Genomic DNA, 18,618 nt, shown 5'->3' on the forward strand with positions numbered 1-18,618 from the left:
AGGTCGAATGTCTTAGGTTGCACTTTTTTCCCTTTCAGCACTTTAAATATATCATGCCTTCTCAGCTGCAATGTTTCTGCAGAAAAATCAGCTGATAGCCCTGTGGGGGTTCCCTTGTATATGACTCCTTGTTTTGTCTTGGTGCCTTTAGAATTCTCTTTTTATCTTTAAGTTTTCCCATTTTCATTATGATATGTCTTGGTGTGGGTCTGCTTAGGTTCATCTTGTTTGGTACCCTCCATACTTCCTGTACCTGGATATCTGTTTCCTTCTTCAGGTTTGGGAAGTTTTTAGCCATACTTTTATTAAATACATTTCCAACCATTTTCTTTCCCTTCTCCTTCTGGGTCCACTATAATGCAAATGTTTTATGCTTGAGTTTACCAGAGTTCTCCTAAATTGTTCTAATTTTTTAAATTTGTTTTTCTTTTCGCTTTTCTCATTGAGTGATTTCCATTATTCTGTCTTCCAGATAGATACTTGATGCACTCTTCTGTATCACCTACTTTGCTATTAGTTCCTCCTATTGTGTTTTTCATTTCAGTTATTAAATTTTTCAGTTCTGACTGGTTCTTTTTTATATTTTCCAGTTCCTTGATAAAATTATCACTGTGTTCATCTATTCTTTTTCCTAATTCAGTTAGCATTGTGATTACTAATGCTTTGAACACTTTATTTGGTAAATTATTTATTTTTGTTTCACTAATTGTTTTTTCAGAGGTTTTCTCTTGGTTTTTTTTTTCCAACTGAAGCAAATTCCTGTGTCTTATCATTTTGCTCAACTTTCTCTGTCTCTATGAAATTAGGTGAAACCATTACCTATTCTAGTCTTGTAGGGTTGTCCTTATGTGGGAGCATCCCTATACAGTCTGTGTGTGCCTAGTGGCTTTGGTGGGTGACCTGGATATAATGTTAACATAAGTCACATCTTTGCCCACGGTGTGCTGACAGCTATCACCTTAGTAGCAGGTGGGGCTGGAGATGGTTTGACTAGAGCTGGAGCCAGGTGTGGCTGGGGCTTCTGCTCTGCTCAGTGGCCAACATCACCCTATTAGGGACAGCAGCAGGCCCCAAGTTGCTGGAGCAGAAGCCTTGATTTTGGGTTCAAGTTAGCTCCATTCTGTCTAAGTGTGTGCTCTCCCCCATTCCAGCACTGGCACCCTCACCCCAGAGAAGCACAGGCTGTGACTGCCCCAGCCCCAGTCAGAGTCCCAGCCCATTTCTGATGCTCCACCTCTATAAACAGCAGTAATTGCTGCTCCCACCTCATTAGACGCCATCAGGTCCAGACTGGCACCATCCCTCACAGCTGAGTACTCCCCTTAGCCAAGGCAGCCATTGCCATTATGTGGAGCTGTTTTGCAAAGCAAGTGGAGCAGAGTAGGTGCTCAGCATAAGCTGTGACATGAGCCAAAGCAGCCATGGGGAACTGACCAGAGTCGCATGCAGCTTCAATCTGCTTTTTCTACATTGTTTCGGGAGTAAGCAAGTGTGTGTGTACCCTTCACAGGAAGATTCTAGGTTTCTTACAGCCCTCCTGTTAATCCTACTGTTTTCTAACCAGGTATGGGGACTTGTCTTTCTGGTGTCAGACCCAGGGCTGGGGTGTCCAATACATGACTTGAACCTTTCAACCCCATAGAAGATCTCTACCCTTGTAATCCACCCCTCATTTTCTCTGACCCTTCCCGGGTGCACAGGTCCTGACCTGATCATTCTCTTCCCTACCTACTTGATTGCATGTGAATCTTTCTTATAGCCTTGGTTGTACAAGTCTTTCTGCCAGTCAGTTTTCTGCCAGTGAGAATTGCTTCATATGTAGATGTGCGTTTGTGAGGGGAGATTGAGTTCCATGTCCTCCTACTCAGCCATTTTGAACTCTCTTCATATAATGGTGTTTATTTGTGTGAGTACTTAGAAAAGGGTATCTAGGAAAAAGAAAGACAGAATAACAAACATAGATACACCCTGTACCAAGTGCAATAATATGACATTTTATAAATAAGGGATAGAGACATTATTGCTCTAGTGGGACATCAGAATAATGATTGTGATTGTCAGGTACGATGGTATGTAGTAGATTATTAAATCAATATTTAAAAAGAAATATTTTTAACAGGATATTATATTTATTATATAATATATGTACATAATATGTAATATATTTTATTTATTGTATATATATGCTCTATAAAACAAGAAAAGATGAATTCATTGTGACAGAATACACCCAATAGCATGAAAATTCTTTGCAGCTAACTATACAGGTTATTTAGCCATAAGTAAATCACACCCTAATTATATGTAGCATTTGTACCTTTGATAGTAAAATTCCAGTATTTAATTTCTAGTTCCTCTTCACTTTTTATTGGTGAAAGCCGTGAGTCAAATGTGACTAAGGGAACTATATCTATTCTTTCTTCATCCATATGTTAGTATTCCTTATCTATCTGCCCTACATGGCATTTTAACCCACATGGTTTCTATATGGACAGTTGAATTTTGTTATCAAGGGGCAGTATAGGATATTAGTTAAGAGCCTGACTCTAACTCTAAACGGCCTGGGTTTAAATTCCAGCCCTGCCATTTCTACATGTGACCTTGAACAAGTTGCTTCATCTCTCAGAGGCTCAGATTCTTCATGTGCAATTGGAAATGGAATAGGATTGATGATAGCATTAAATAAGTTCATGCTCTTTGTACAGTTCTTGGAACATTTTGCTCCTTGAATAGATGTCAGCTATTATTATTTTTATCTTTTGTTAAATGCTCTCTGAATGCTACCCATACATTCGGTCCCACTGGTCTTTGAGAAGGCATAATAATAATGCTAATAATGAAATAACAGAAAGCAATGTTTAATGAGCACGTACTACTATGTGCTTTAAATAAATGATTTCCACTGATCCTCACAATACGTGTGCAAAGCAGTTTAAGGAACTTGCAAAGGTCACATTGCTGAGAAAGAAATGCTAAAATTTGATAAGATTCACGCATAATATTTATTCCAAAAGACAAAAGTAATGCTCTTCGGGTGCCCGCTGTCATATATGATACAGTCCAAATAAACCTGATGAAACCCTTGGAAAATCCATTAAGATCTTTCCTTATCCTGCTCCCTGGACCATAATGTACTATGATGCAGTTTCTACTTCATTGTATAATATTTAGGCTAAAGGTATTTCATGTAGGCATTTTTACAGCTCTTGGTTTTGTTCAGATACACAAACATTCCTTAAAGCATTTTGACAGGTGGAAGGGGAAGATTTTAACTACATAATAGATGGAATAGAAAGTTAACATAAAATTACTAAATATTTAACAGCATAATATCAAATTAAAATTACACGGCTTGTTTAAGGAAGAGATCACTTTATCCAAAGTTAGGATTATAACTTGGTTATAGAAAAATGTTTTATTTAGCCTCCAGAAGATATGTTTATGCGTGTGTGTTTGTGTGTATGTGTGTGTGTGTCTGTGTGTGCATGTGTGTACCTGCACTTGTGCATGCAGGAGCATTTTATTTTATTTCAGTGATCTTAGGCAAGACATATACTGTGCAGTTCATAGAGTTTAATTCTCCCTTCTCCATTTGCCATGATCCAATATGCAGCTAAACTAATTCACACTAATTGTTACTTTGTTCACGTTTTTAAACCTTTGAATTCTAATCCCTACTTTTGATCAACAAATTGGTTATGGGTGTGGAACTGAATATTTCGTTTATGGCTGTGGGATACTTCTAATTTAGGACCAGTTAATTACTTGCTTATACATTCCCTTCCCCCTCCAATTCCAAGCAGGATGTGAGACAGCTATTTGGGATATTGAATTTTTTGGCTTCCAAGTTCTGTGACCTTGATTCTTTAGATATGAATGGGAAATATGAGAAACATTAGTAAGACAGAGAATCTGAAAGGCCATCCTGCTTTCTACCTGGATCAACACTTTCAGGGGATTTGATAGCGTGCATTTTACTCAGGAATATGGATTTGTGTGTGTGTGTATAATGAAGTGTACACATATGAGTGTTTGCATATTATTTTTGGAACAAACATCTGCCAATTAGATATAGATTTATTTCTGTTTTATAACACTAAAAGTTTCATATCTACTTCCCTATTTGCTTTTGTGATGGCTTAAAGCAATGCTGATATAAAAAAATCAAGATTAGATAAAACAGATAAAATGGATTAATATTTAATTAGGAAGATAGAAGGATATTCACTATAGCCAACATTTGTGTTGTAACATAAAGCTTTCCATTAAACTCTGTTGCATCTTCCTATTAAGAGTAATCTAGAAAAAATATTTCCAAAGGAGTTTCCTAAAAGGGATAGGTGAGAAGAGGTTCCAATACAGAACAAACAGTTCTATGGTACACATTAATATGATGAAAATCACATAAAGAGGAAAACTTCCTGACTTCAAATTCCACTACCCAGAATCCCGTGCTATCAGGGCTTAGCATTTTGCCTTAATCACTCATCCCATTTTATTTGAGCATAATATAAATCTCTCACTTACAAGCTGTGTCATATATCTTTCATTTATTCATTATTATTTATTTCAAAAACACTTATTTATTGCCTACTATGTTGCAGGTACTATGGAGAGAGGTATAAATATGCAGACCCAGTTTTGTGGTGGACACTGTCAGTGCTTGGTCTGTGGTGCTCAGGCATTCCTAGTAGGTGCTCTGTGTGACTTCCACATGTCAGTTTGCATCTGTGCTGAAGATCACTACACCAGAACTGTAGACAACCCAGCTACCCTGCCCAAGTGGACTGGGAGTGAAGAGAAATCAACTCTCAGGAGTGGTCTTTACCATTGACTCTCTGGAGTTACTATATAAATACCCCAGTTCCCTTTCCCTGTCGGTGGGATAACATTAAGGCACTTGTAGAATTTCTCAGAGCTTCCCTAAGGAATTAGGCTTCAGCTGGCCACTGCTCCCATTTGAATCTTAATCTAAGGTCAACTCTTGGGAGAACCAAATTATGACACAGTATCTGCTATAATGTAATTTACACCCTACTCCAGTGTATCTCAAACTAAGATTAGATGCCAGCTGCATCAGAAACAATCTGTATCCTTGGAAAAGCACAGTATCCTAGAGAAACTGAACCAAAATCTCTGCTGGAGAAGCTTGGTAATTTAGACCTTTAACTTGCTCTCTGGTTGATTTCTATGCTCCCTCAAGTTTGAGAACTACTGGCCTAATGGATGACTTTGTACTTGCATGTCTCTCAACCTTGACTTGAAAAAATATTGAGCTGTGTTGATTTAGTAGACTTATTTGGCAATTATTTTATATTTAAGGGATTAAAATACATACAATTAAAGAAAAAATTTTAAGGAAAATATTTATTTTGATTATAGTCTTTAAACATCAAAATGCATTTGAAAATCGTAGGTATCTTTACATTTCAAATACTTTGGATAATCAAACTAGAAAATAAGTATTCACCATAAATATCACATGGAAAGGAAAGCTATCATTAGTGATAGTAGTTAAGGTTTACTATTTAAAACAACACAAAACAAACAAATGAAAAAAAACTTCACAATTTTCTCTACATCTTTGTCATTTTGCAGGAACTGTAGTGAGTGAAACATACTTACTCCTTGTTCAGAAGAAATGGCATAGTGTGTCGGAAGACATGAATTTTTCCACCTTATATGTACCTGCAGAATTCTCCAAGTGGAGATTACTGTGCAGAATTTATTTTATCTTACACATAGCATGGGTAACTTGGCAAATGCTATTGTCCCAGTGATTTCGAAATGCATGCTTCTAATCAATAAGATTGAAACCTTATTTATCTCTTAGAAGGGTAGGTCCTCACATATGTCTAACTTCTCAGGAGGTCAGGCCTGGATATATGTAAGAAAAATATTCTATCAGAATACGTAAACTACATTTGTATTCTAGGTTTAGACTTAGCAGTGAACCCACTGTTATATACTTATATCTTTTGTGATACTGAAAATTTTCAGTTTTGGAAGATATTAAGAATTTTTTTGGTATTTGATAGCATTGTCTGAAACAAAACCAAAAAGAGTAACAGTGATGTTTTTTATAATATGACTATATATTTAAGAGCCCATTTAATGGGCTCAGATACTCGGAAATACTGTCTCTGTATACAGGCATCTCTGAAAGCGGGTTGCTACTGGGGCTGATGAAAAGAATTGCTTAAAAATCTGTAAAAGAAACAATCATTTTCATGGAACTGAAGTTTAGCTGTCTGAAGAGGTTGAGCCAGGCATGGATCTGGACATGGGGGCACCAGGCATATATGAGGATGAAGATACTAAGTGGAAATTCAGGGACCTGTGAAAGCCAATATAGAAAATAGTAAAACCACTTCTCTTACTCAGCTCTGAGAACACTGGCTGCTGGGCTTGTAACCTATAGGCAGGATATTAAATAATTCCCCTCCAGGGAAACTGAGAGATGTACAAACTTTGACAGTTGAAGTTCCCCTATGAAACAGTTCAACCTGATCACCATACAAAGAAGCCCAACAGTCTATACATATATAAAAATGAGGAAAGGGAGTGTATTCATGGATCAAGAAAAAGTGGCTAAGAACAATGGAAAAAAATTTTTTGAAAAATAAAATGTTAAGAAAAATTAAAATTTCAATAAAGGTATTGAAAAATAAAGTTAACAAAACTTCCCAGAACAGAAATGGAAAATACCTGGGAAAAAATAACAACATCAGGGGACCCACATAAGATATCCAACATCCAAACAATAGAAAGAGATAATAGTGAAAAGTAGAATGAAGCAGTGAAAAAGGAGTGAATAAATGTAATTGGTGCCATTAGAAGATAGAATTCTTTATCAATTCTAATTATTCATCACATGTGGTGGTAGAATAATGCTATTGAGGTTTTTTTTGGTTTTTTTTTTTTTTGGCCATTTCACGCAGCATGTGGGGTGTTAGTTCCCCAACCAGGGATCAAACCCTTGCCTCCTGCACTGGAAGTGCGGAGTCTTAACCACTGGACAGCCAGGGAAGTCCCTACTGAGTTGTTATGTAGTGTTACGGATTCTGAAGCCTGATTTCAAGCATTTATATGGTGGTACGACAACCCTCTCCATGATTTAGGGTTTAAATTTAAATTTCTTAAATTTCTCTTTTCCCTAGGAAATAATGATCAACCCTATTTCAGTGTTGTTTTGAGGACTAAACAAGTAAATAATTATAAAATGCAGAGAGCAGTCGCTGACATTTAGTAAGTGCTTAAAAGCATTAGCTACCATTCTCATTTTATTTACAGGCATCCAAGACCTCAAGAAATTTACTTGTTTTCAATTTATTTTTAATGACCTACTGTAAGATATGGGTCCATTAAAATTAAGCCATAAGGCAAGAGTAAGGAAAAAATGAAAATCAGAAAACAGGGATCCAATGCAGGAAGGAGTTAATGGGAACATCTCTGATGAGGCTGAATGGAGATCCCAAGGTGACAAAGTAAGAGCTATCCTGCAGGATTAAAGAACAGACTCCAGACTGGAGAAGAAAAGGAGAGAGCTTCAAGAATTATTTATCTAAGGAAAAAATTAAACCCGTAAAATATGTGATGTGTGAACATAATGAAATTATAGTCATACTTCTGGAGGAAAGTTGTGGGATGAATTAATAGCAAGTAACCTTTAACCACATACAAGCAAATAAACAAAATAATTATTAAGTGCAGTTAAAGCAAAAAGCTTCATGAAAAAGGAAATAGATTAGAAATGTAAAATACCACTTTAATAATGAATACAATGTATGTAGTCATAACCATGTGGACATTAAATATTGATCTAGTAAAAATATTTGAGTAATTTTATTGGGAACACTGTGTACATTTGGCATAGTGGAATTGGGGTGGTTGATAGTAAGAAAAGGAAATTCCTATTTTTTCATAGTAGGAGTTCAGTAGATAACATCTGAAACTGAAAAATTAATATATGGGGTATAAATATCTTATTGATAAATGTGGATGTAAATTCTGGAATATTTCTTGCAGAAAAAAAATTGAAGATGATAGTACTAGGTATCAGAAATTAAGGATGGGAAGATTTGGGACAGGTGTGCTGCTGTATTTGATTATAAGCCTTGTTGAGTTATTTAATATTTTAAACTATGCACTTGTAAAACTTTTCAGTTAAAACTACAGGACCAGACTTCCCTGGTGGCGCAGTGGTTGAGAGTCCGCCTGCCGATGCAGGGGACACGGGTTCGTGCCCCGGTCCGGGAAGATCCCACATGCCGCGGAGTGGCTAGGCCCGTGAGCCATGGCCACTGAGCCTGTGCATCTGGAACCTGTGCTCCGCAACGGGACAGGCCACAACAGTGAGAGGCCCGCGTACCGCATAAAAACAAACAAACAAACAAAAAAACCACAGGACCATTGCTACCCATATGGATAATTTGTGTTTATTAAAAAAGATGATTCCTCTGGCCAGACACAAGTGATTATAGAGCTGGGTAAAGGCTGTATGGACTAAATTTCAGCTCCACCTGTCCCGTCAGTAAGGGACCCTTGATCAGTGGAAAATCTACACAACTATACATAGCAACTTTTTACCAAAACAGTAGAATACAATGAAGCAGTTAAAACAGAATAAATTTGGACTTAATCATATGGAAAGAGGCTCACTATATGTTAAATATTGGAGATGATGAATTATAAAAGATCGCTTGAAAAACCATCTTATTTTGGTTAAAATGAACTTTTAAAAATTATTCATTTATTTTAAATTACATTTATATTATATAATTATTCTCTCTCTCTCTCTCAAAATATAAATCCCCCATTTTTAGTGTTATCATTGTTATAAAATTGTGAATAATTTTTAAACCACTTTATTTTATCATTTTATACATTGAAACTATGATTTTTGTGTATGTTTATGGTAGCAATATCTACCTAAAATAGTGAGAAGGAAAACTTAAATACCTCAATAATGAAAAGGGAATTTTTGGTGAAAAATTTTTTTAAATGTTCTTTATATATTGTTTTTTTGCTAGGAAGTCATGAAACAATATGGAATAGATTTTGGAAAGAGAAAATTGGAAAAGTCTTTAAAGAGAAACAATCTGTTTTTGCTGGGAAAACAATATTCCCAGAGGCTGTTATTGAGCTATTTCTTTTCAACTTCAAATGATAGAATGCATAGGCAATCCCTATCTTTAGAGCAGTACAGATAGCTAGAGTTAGAAGATACTGTCAATCACATTCCTTCCCAGAGGACTGTGGGAATCATTCAGACCAAAGTCATAGAGTTGTCCCTGTGAGGGCATACTCATCTGCATGATGTTTTAAAGGGTACACCAGGTGGCTGAGAGGACAAGGAATATAAAATGATCAGTGATGAAGTGAATTAAGTTCTGCTCTTTCAAAATGCAGCCTATAAAATTTCATAAAAAAGAAACAGGTCAGTATAACCTATAGGACAGTTTATCAAAGGAAAATGGTGTCCAACATAGAGATGTATTATACTAGGATTAAAGTGCAAGAGGTAAGTAGAGCCTTTATTCCCCTGAAAATAGAGATGTGCAAATAGCTAATGTGCAGGTGTTTTTCTTCTTAGCAAAAATTTGTCATTATCGTGATTAGAGCTATGCTAGAAGAAGGAATTAATTCCTTTGCTAGAATGTAGGATGGAGTTTAATAGACGGGACTTCTGGGGATGGAGGAGCAGAAGGTAAAACAATTTGGGAAGATATTGCATGAGTCTTTATATATTAGTGATTATGAGAATCTCATAACATTTTTACCCAAACATTATTCAGTGATATTAAATTAGATTACTGCCAAAAGTAATCTGACCAAGATATCTGTGCAAAATGAAATTATGATTAAATCATAATCAAACATTATTTCAAGAAGAATTGGAGCAATTAATGAGAACCAGACATGAAATGACCAGGAAAGAATTTGCTTTGTTACTTCATCCATATCCACATCAAAGGGAAGATTTAATCAGTCTTGAACATTGAGAAGCCATAGGCAATTTTAGACTACCAGATGAAAATACTTTTCTCAGTAACATCTTCTCATTTAATAATTTTCCCATATAAAGAAAAGTTTCATTACAGTTAACCTAATTTCAGCATGCTGCAGAGAAATGTCATTGACCCCTTTCTTAATTCCCAATGGAGAAACTGACAGCTGGCTCTCATTCTTTAAAATATAACTATTTTACTTTTGGTAACTATTATCTAATATCACCTCAACCATCTTTGATTCAGTTTTAGTAATCCAAATTACTCTAACCTATCCTCAGAGGCCAAATTTCCCAGCACTTTAATTATCTCTGTAGCTCTCAACTGAGCACACTTCAATTTGTCCACGTCTCCATTTTGCTTCTGAGCTCTGAATTGAAGATATTATTCTAATAAGGATTTGACCAATGTTGAGTATACAATGAGATGATCATTTTTCAATTACAGTATTTCCCAGTATAATGTGTGCTTGTACTGTACATTTTTTCACTCACATTGTAGTGTTTCTCATTTGTAATTGACTTGTGATATCCTATGACTCTAGATCTTTTTCTATTCTAATTATAGATAACTTTAATGTCATTTACTGAGATTTCACAGTCTCTTAGGAATATTACTTTTATATGCTTATTTTTTTCTTGAACATATTTTGTTCTTTAAAATTATATTGTATATTTTATCCCTTAAAATTTATAACTGGGCTCCCCTGGTGGCGCAGTGGTTGAGAGTCCGCCTGCCGATGCAGGGGACACGGGTTCGTGCCCTGGTCCGGGAAGATCCCACGTGCCGTGGAGTGTCTGGGCCCGTGAGCCATGGCCACTGAGCCTGCGTGTCCAGAGCCTGTGCTCCACAACGGGAGAGGCCACAATAGTGAGAGGCCCGCGTACCGCAAAAAAAAAAAAAAATTTATAACTAATATCTTGGTATTAGTAATATATAAGAAATATAATCACTTGAAGAATAAAAACAACAAAAAATTCTAACATCCATTCCAGCTTCTGACTTTAACTGATTTTGGAAAAGATGCTTAACATTTTATTTTCAGTGTCCTTTCCATAAAATAAGAATTCTGGAGGAAAGGGGCACCTGAGATTTTTCTATCTCTAAAATCTTATGATTTACAAAAAAATATTTCCCATATCTAGGATAAATATTGAAGTAATATTTATTGAGCACCTGCATTCTGTGTGTCACATAATGTACTAGACCCTGCAATAAAGCAGTGAACAAAACATACAAAAATATATTTCTTACACTCTATTTAGAAAAATAATAAACAATATATTAGCACTCATTAGTGCTAAGAAGGAAGAAATAAAAAAGGATTAGGAAGTAGTGAAGGGGTGGATTTTTAAATAGAGCGGGCAAGGGAAGTTACACTTAAATAACGATATGGGAGAAATGATTTAAAGAAAGCTAGCAAAACTGTTACCAGAGGAAGAACACTCCAGATAGAATGAATAACATGTGTGAAAGTCTTGAGGTAGAACTGTGACTGGCATATTTGAAGAACAGCAAAGAGGCGGGTGTGCCTGGAACACTGATGGAAAGGAAGAGTATTAAGAAAGGAGATCACATATGTACTGGGGCAAGGAGAGATTATGTAGTGCCTTGTAGAGTGTTATAAAGACCTAGCCTTCACTTTCAATCAGACAGGGACCACTGGAATGTTTTGAGTTCAAAACTGACAAGATCTAATGGTATCACCGTGGATGCTCTATTAAAATAAATCAATATGGTGCAGAGCAGTGATCGTTTAGGAGGCGGTGGCAGTAATTTAAATGAGAGATCAAGGTAGGAGGCTGTAGCCCAGTAACTTGGCCAGAGCAGTATTAATAGAGGGGTGAAAGTGATTTAGCTCTAAATACATTTTAAAGTTACAAAATGTGCTGATGGATCAGATGCAGGGTGTAGGAAAAAAAAAAGTATGCACAAGATTATAAGATTATACAGACGTATGATATGTCAGTGTGGACACCCTTTTGTAAAGATTTCAGGTACATATACAATTTGCACTTCCTACTAATTTTAAAGCTTTCATCTCTTAAACATTACTAAAGGAGACACAGATTTTAACGTTAACCTGTGAAAAAATTTTTTTCTGTAAATAAGTAAAATGTATTATTTACTTACAGTAATTTGGGTTTAATAAATCCATATTTTTAACCTGCTACCAGGTAGTATATCTCTATCTCTATCTCTGTCTTTGTCTCTATCTCTACATCTCCATCAATATCTATATCTGTTTGTATCTGTCTAGGTAGATATATAGATGAATTTACTTTAATCTCAAAACACAGTCTTGCATAACTAAAGGACTGATGAACTTAGAATTTGACTACCATCCTTCTACTCTCCAACCATCAATGCAAAACCTTTCTTCACTTAGAGTTTCTACCTCAGAAACAAACTCTTGTCCTCCTTTTACTGATAAGGATGCAAAACTTACCAATGGGTACAAATTCTCTAGAGGAAAACTGATGTTAAAAATCTCAGCCATTGCTATATTGGATTTTGCTAGCCTGTTACTAGGTTATTTGAGGAAATCTCAGAATCTTCAGATAATTTCATTTGTAGATTTAATAGTCTACCCTCTACCCTCCCTGGGAAAGTCCTTTCAAATACTACTTGCTGGGCTTCCCTGGTGGCGCAGTGGTTGAGAGTCTGCCTGCCGATGCAGGGGACACGGGTTCGTGCCCCGGTCGGGGAAGATCCCACATGCCGCGGAGCGGCTGGGCCCGTGAGCCATGGCCGCTGAGCCTGCGCGTCCGGAGCCTGTGCTCCACAACGGGAGAAGCCACAATAGTGAGAGGCCCGCGTACCGCAAAAAAAAAAAAAAAAAAATTACTTGCTTTTTAAAAAACATGGTATGTAGTTCCCATCACTAAGAAAGAAATTATGAGGATAATATTGCTATCAATACTTTTAGGTGCAGGAAATTCAAGTACACTTTCAAAAGGGATGATAAAAACTGGCCTACAGTAATAATCACAGCACTTAAGGTCTGTTCAATTTTTTATTATTGCTTTTACTTTACACCTGCTTCGTTCATACTGTGCAGCTCCGAGAATGCATTAGCTGCGAGCACTAGTACTTCCAACAGGTCAGTTAACAACATATTCCAGTGACCAGGAGTCATCAGAGCTCAGCAGACAGTTTTAACAAAGCACAGTCATTGAGCAAGGCTAGAGAATGCAAAAGAAATTTCAAGTCAATCTTTGAGAATTCACAGATATCCTTTTATATCTATTCTCGTTAAAATTGTGCTTGAAAGACTTTGGCCAGAGTACAAAGCTGGATTTCTTCTTTATTCTGTTGAGACTGTAAAAATATTCTTTTATAATGAGTGATTTTAATTTTAAACTTGAACAGAATTATATGTTTTGGTTGGACAGACAGGCACAAAATACATACACGTGCATATATATACATATGCCCTCACCGCCACCACTTCCCCAACCACCGTCCCAAATGTTGCTGTAGTTTTTCCTAGGATTCACTTGAAGTTGATATATGGAGTTTTGCATTTCTTTTTATAGCTGTGTTAGTAAGACCCATTAACAATAATTCAGTACAGTGGTAAATTGTTTTACATTTCATTTGTGTGTGTTTGAGTTTGTCTTTGATGTCTTTCTTTGACTGAAACATTTGACAACCACCAGTGGTAGTGTGTTATGCGCAATATTTAAAATAAAAATGTCTCCCCACCCTCGAAATTTTCATAATGAATGTGATTCCCACTTCACTCATTCTTTTTGTTAAGTGCAATAAAGGGGACACTTGGAAGATATATGTTGCCTGGAGCAACAGAGAACACATGAAAATGTATTAGTATGGGCTTATTATTAATCATTTTCATTAGCAGGTTCCTAGGAATAAAAAAAAATAGGGCAAATTCACTTCCCTTTCTATTTTATTATTCATTCATTTGTTGTTTTTTTCCCCTATTTTATTGCATTTTATTCAGTATTTCCTAAACATTTTGACCATGGAATACTTTTTTTGTTATACCTATCACTATTTTAAGGAACTATGGTTCTTTAGTTCACACTTTGAAGTAACACTGTGCTATAGTATATAGTTTAATGGGTGAGCTCTGAATTAGCGTCATTGGGTTACTGGCAAAGCTAGTCTTTGACCACTGGGTTTAGCTATTGCACTGTCTGGTACCATATCCTTTTTCTTGGCTATTTGTGTTTTCTTTTTTTTAATTACTTGTTTATTTCATAGTTTTTGAATATCTGTTGCTAGATGCTGGGAGTAATAGTAGTGAATAAATACAGACTTTATCCTGTGTACATAGAAATTAAAGTTTAGTTGAGAATGCAAAACAATCTTGACCCTAAAATGTTGTTTTGAGAGACAATATCTGAGAGACAAGGTGTGAGCAGTCAGTGTGAAGCTGGAAGCTCTGATTCTTTAAAATGAAAGTACAACAAGGGAGATGGAAACAAGGGCAAAGGTAGGGATATATATAGTTATCAACATTGATGACTGATTTTTGGAATATCAGTCATCAGTAGTTAGCCACCCTTAGTGCTCCTCAATTGTGTCTTGTTAATATTTAAGGCATATAATTTTGATTGAATTACATAAACCAGCTCAGCTGTTTAAAAGAGTTTCATATACATCCCAACAAATTCCCTTTTACAGCAAAGTGCTTGTATCCACCTTGGAGTGCTCACTTTACTTGCTGCTCTTGCATCTGAGATAAAGAAGCTTTCACTGTATCTTCCTTATCCCTTTCCTCACCATTATAATAGTAGCCCAAATGACTTTACCACTCCCTCCCACTTGACAGCCCTCTGGGGAATGAGGCTAGATTCAAGGAGGGGGTGATCTCACTGAGAGTATAGCACATGTAAGCTTTGTGGGCACATAAACTGGTGGTGCTGAATCGTGGGCTGAACTAAGAGCTGAACTGACCTTCTGTTCTGTTGACTCTCTGTGGTAGTGTAGGCATCACATAGTTAAGTCACTTAGGCCATAGATTTAGTCTGTGCATTCTTAAATACATTTTGAAAAAAAAGAAACTTTAAAAGTCACTTACTGAAAATTTCTATTTTAATTATACCTGTAATTTTCAGAAGATACTTATTTGTTCAAAATTATCTTGCAGTAAATGAAGAATTAAAACTATATGGGCATAAAATAATTTGAATGCAGTTTGCAGCATCTGCTTTTGCCCATCATCCGCTCAGGTTTCTCTGTTAAGTTATATGCCAGTTTTGCCTTGGGGAACTACAGCTACCCCCTTGAACTTACTCTTGGAGAGATTATTAGTAGTTGCCCATCCTCCTCTAAACAAGTGATTTGGAGCACATACCCCAAAAGTATTTTTTTTTAATTCAGAAGAAAAAGCTTACAGGTTGAGCTAAGATAGCTCTGGGAGAGGGTTAAAATTTTAAATAAAATAGTGAATCAAGCCCTCACAGAGAAGTAGATATTTAAATAAAGACCTGAAGTAGGTAAGGGAAGAAGCCATGAGAACACATGGGAAATTGCAATGGCACCAAGATAGGATGGTGCTAGCTGTGTCCCAAAACTAGCCTCTTGGCAAAGAGAGCAATGGTAAGAGAAAATAGAAGATAAGGCAGGATATTGTAATGACTTTGTATTTCACTTGTAATTAGGTGAGAGGCCACTGGGCAATTTTAGGCAGAGGAGAGATATGATCTGACTTCTACTTTAATAGGATTATTTGGATAATGTTTTGAGAAAAGACCCAAAACCAAAACCCCACCCTCAGATATAACAAGGGTAAATGCAGAGATACTGTTTTAGAGAAATGATAGATTTCTCTAAAACAGTATTATTATTATTATTTATAGTATTATTATTTATAGTATAGTATTATAGTATTAATATTATTTTTTCACATTTATTTGATCACTACTGGCTTTTATAATTTCTTCATATAAGTAAAATATATACTTTCCCATTGCATTGACTGTGGGCTTGGCAATAGACCTACTTTGGTCAATGAAACATGAGCAGATGTGACTTTTGCCACATTTAAGTAAAAGCTTTAAGTGCACATGTGTATAGTTAGACTTTGTCCAGTCAACACCCCGACTCTGTCCTCAGGCTGCTGTCATCTTCCATGAAATCAGCATGCCACAGATAGTAACAGTTCCTTCTTCCTTGATGCTAAAATAAAAGAATGTAAAGCCCATTCCCAGCTGTAACACAAGGCAAACAAGGCCCAAAAAGTTTAGGAGAGCCCAGTAGAGCTACAGGCACCACTAATCACCCATAAAGTGTAAACAAGAATAAATGTTTGTTGCTGAAAATCAATGATATTTGTAAGGTTGTTTATTGTTTCATCAAAGCTGTATAATACAGGTTGGAATATAGGTATAACACAGCCAAAAGATGATGGTGGCTAGGGCCAGTATTGTAGTAATGAAAAGGGTAAAAATTTTAGATATATTTTGAAGGTAGAGACAACAGGATATGTGGGATATTTCTTGAGAAAGACAAGAATCAAGTATTATTATAAATATTTGGACTTCTAGCTGGACTATGAATTTATGATCACAAAAATATTCAATAATATTTCAGTTTGCATAGAATTATTCTTCAATATTGAAAGAAACTTTCAGGCACAAAATGTATATTTAATTAGGTTATAATTTTGTAGGAGACATATTTAGAAATATCTCTACTTTCAGAATATAGCCCATTCATGATTGAAGATTGTGGGCATCGAATCTCTATAGTATTCAGATCCTAAGGACTACATTTTAAAGAATGATGTAGCAGTTTTATTTTATAAAGTATATGTTTACAATATGCTTAAACTTACAACCTTCATAGTTAAACTTTCCAATATTTTGCATGCATAAGCAATATAAGCAGTTTTAAGCTTACTCTGTTTTATGAAAGCTTTATAAAATCCCTTTCTGTTTAGCATCTATGGCTAGAAATGAAGACCATTTTAGTCTCTTTCAATAGCTATGAAACAATATTTCCATGCCACATACACTTGATGTTACATGAGTAAATTACAAAATTGTGCTATTGTCTTTCTTCCACTTTTGTCCTTTGAAATAGTTCATAAACAATGTCTAAGTAAATGTGGTGTCTTGAGTATATTGTCAGAAGATTACTAAGAAACATAAAGTGAATTAAGAATCTTAACTTTTTCTGCATTCTTATAACAAAACTAAATCTGAGAAATTATTACTAACAGACCTAATGTTTTACCCAGGCATTGTGTAGGACAAATGTATTAACATTTAAGTACATATATATCCTGAAATACAGATTCAGAAAATTAATGTACCCTTTGCTAATCATGTTTCTGAAAGAAAGATCACCAAAGTTATATTCCTAAAAGAAAATTTCCCATGTTCCCCCCAAATTAGGACTTCTGTCATAGCACCATTTTGATTTTAATAATGTTTTCTGTTTTCATATTCTATACAGGTCTCTCTACTTTAGGGCAAAGATAAATGGCTGAAAATATACTCATATCTTTAGGTTTCAGTAAAGGGCATTTATTTTTCTAGAAGCATCTGACAGTAGAGAAAGCCAAGTTCTTATTAAACAATCCTACTTTGTTTTCCTTGAATTAAGTGGTTCAATGCATCAAGTTTCTAGAGACTTACTTACCTCCTGGTCACACTGATCTATGCTAGTGATTTTCTAGGCTGAATGTCATCCTTTTCCTTGACTGATCAGTAGTGTGATGTTAATGGTAGCAGAACATTTCCAAAGACCCTGGCTAAGCCCTGTGAGAAAACATGCCCTTTTTTCCCTGCTTGTAATGTCCACATTGCTAACCACTGCTAACACTGCTGAGGATGACATTAACAACTTCATATTCCCTATTTCAATATGTGGATATGTGTGTACTTATTAGCTCTGTATGGAATAATTCATAATGATTGTGGATATAGACTAGTTAGTTTACAAGGATCAGAAAGCAAATGACTTCCACGAAAAGGAGATATTGGGCTGATAATGATTTTAAAAGGGGAGAAATAGAAACTTATTTTTAACACTTTTAAGTCCCAGTTCCATGGTATGTACTGTACATACATGGATACTCCTTAAACAAGTACTATGTGATAGCTATCATGAGCTTGATTTTTCAAATGAGGCAGGCAGCTGCATTTTAAACATACTTAATAATTTTCTAAAGTGCACAGCTTGTAAATGGTAGTTCTCAGGTGTTAAAAGATCCTGAGTCCAGAGCCTCAGCTCTTTTCAGTAAATGTCAGTATAAAGAGTTAGCAGTGCAGCACCTATTTTTGAATTTCACAGAAATCAGAATCACCCAAGTGACTATTACATATTTTTGCAGGCAAAAATTTATATAGCAAACAAAAGCATCTTCCCTGGGGATGATTTCTAGTCTATAGCTAATGTATACTTTCTAAGAGTCTAAACATGAGAAGACATTTTATTTGTATTAAGTGGTTTAGTTTTGGAGACATGGACAATGAACACAGGCAAGACTAGGGAAAGACTGTCATTGTTGATTTTTCAGAAGGAACATTGATAGTGCCTTGCCAGCAGTTTGCCCATTGCTCACATCAGAAAGCAGATAGAGTCTCATAAGGTCAAATCCCGAAAGCAATGTGAGAACACAGATGGGAAA

The sequence above is a fragment of the Hyperoodon ampullatus genome, assembly GCF_949752795.1.
Source record: "Hyperoodon ampullatus genome assembly, chromosome: 6".
NCBI classification, from domain to species: Eukaryota; Metazoa; Chordata; class Mammalia; order Artiodactyla; family Ziphiidae; genus Hyperoodon; species Hyperoodon ampullatus.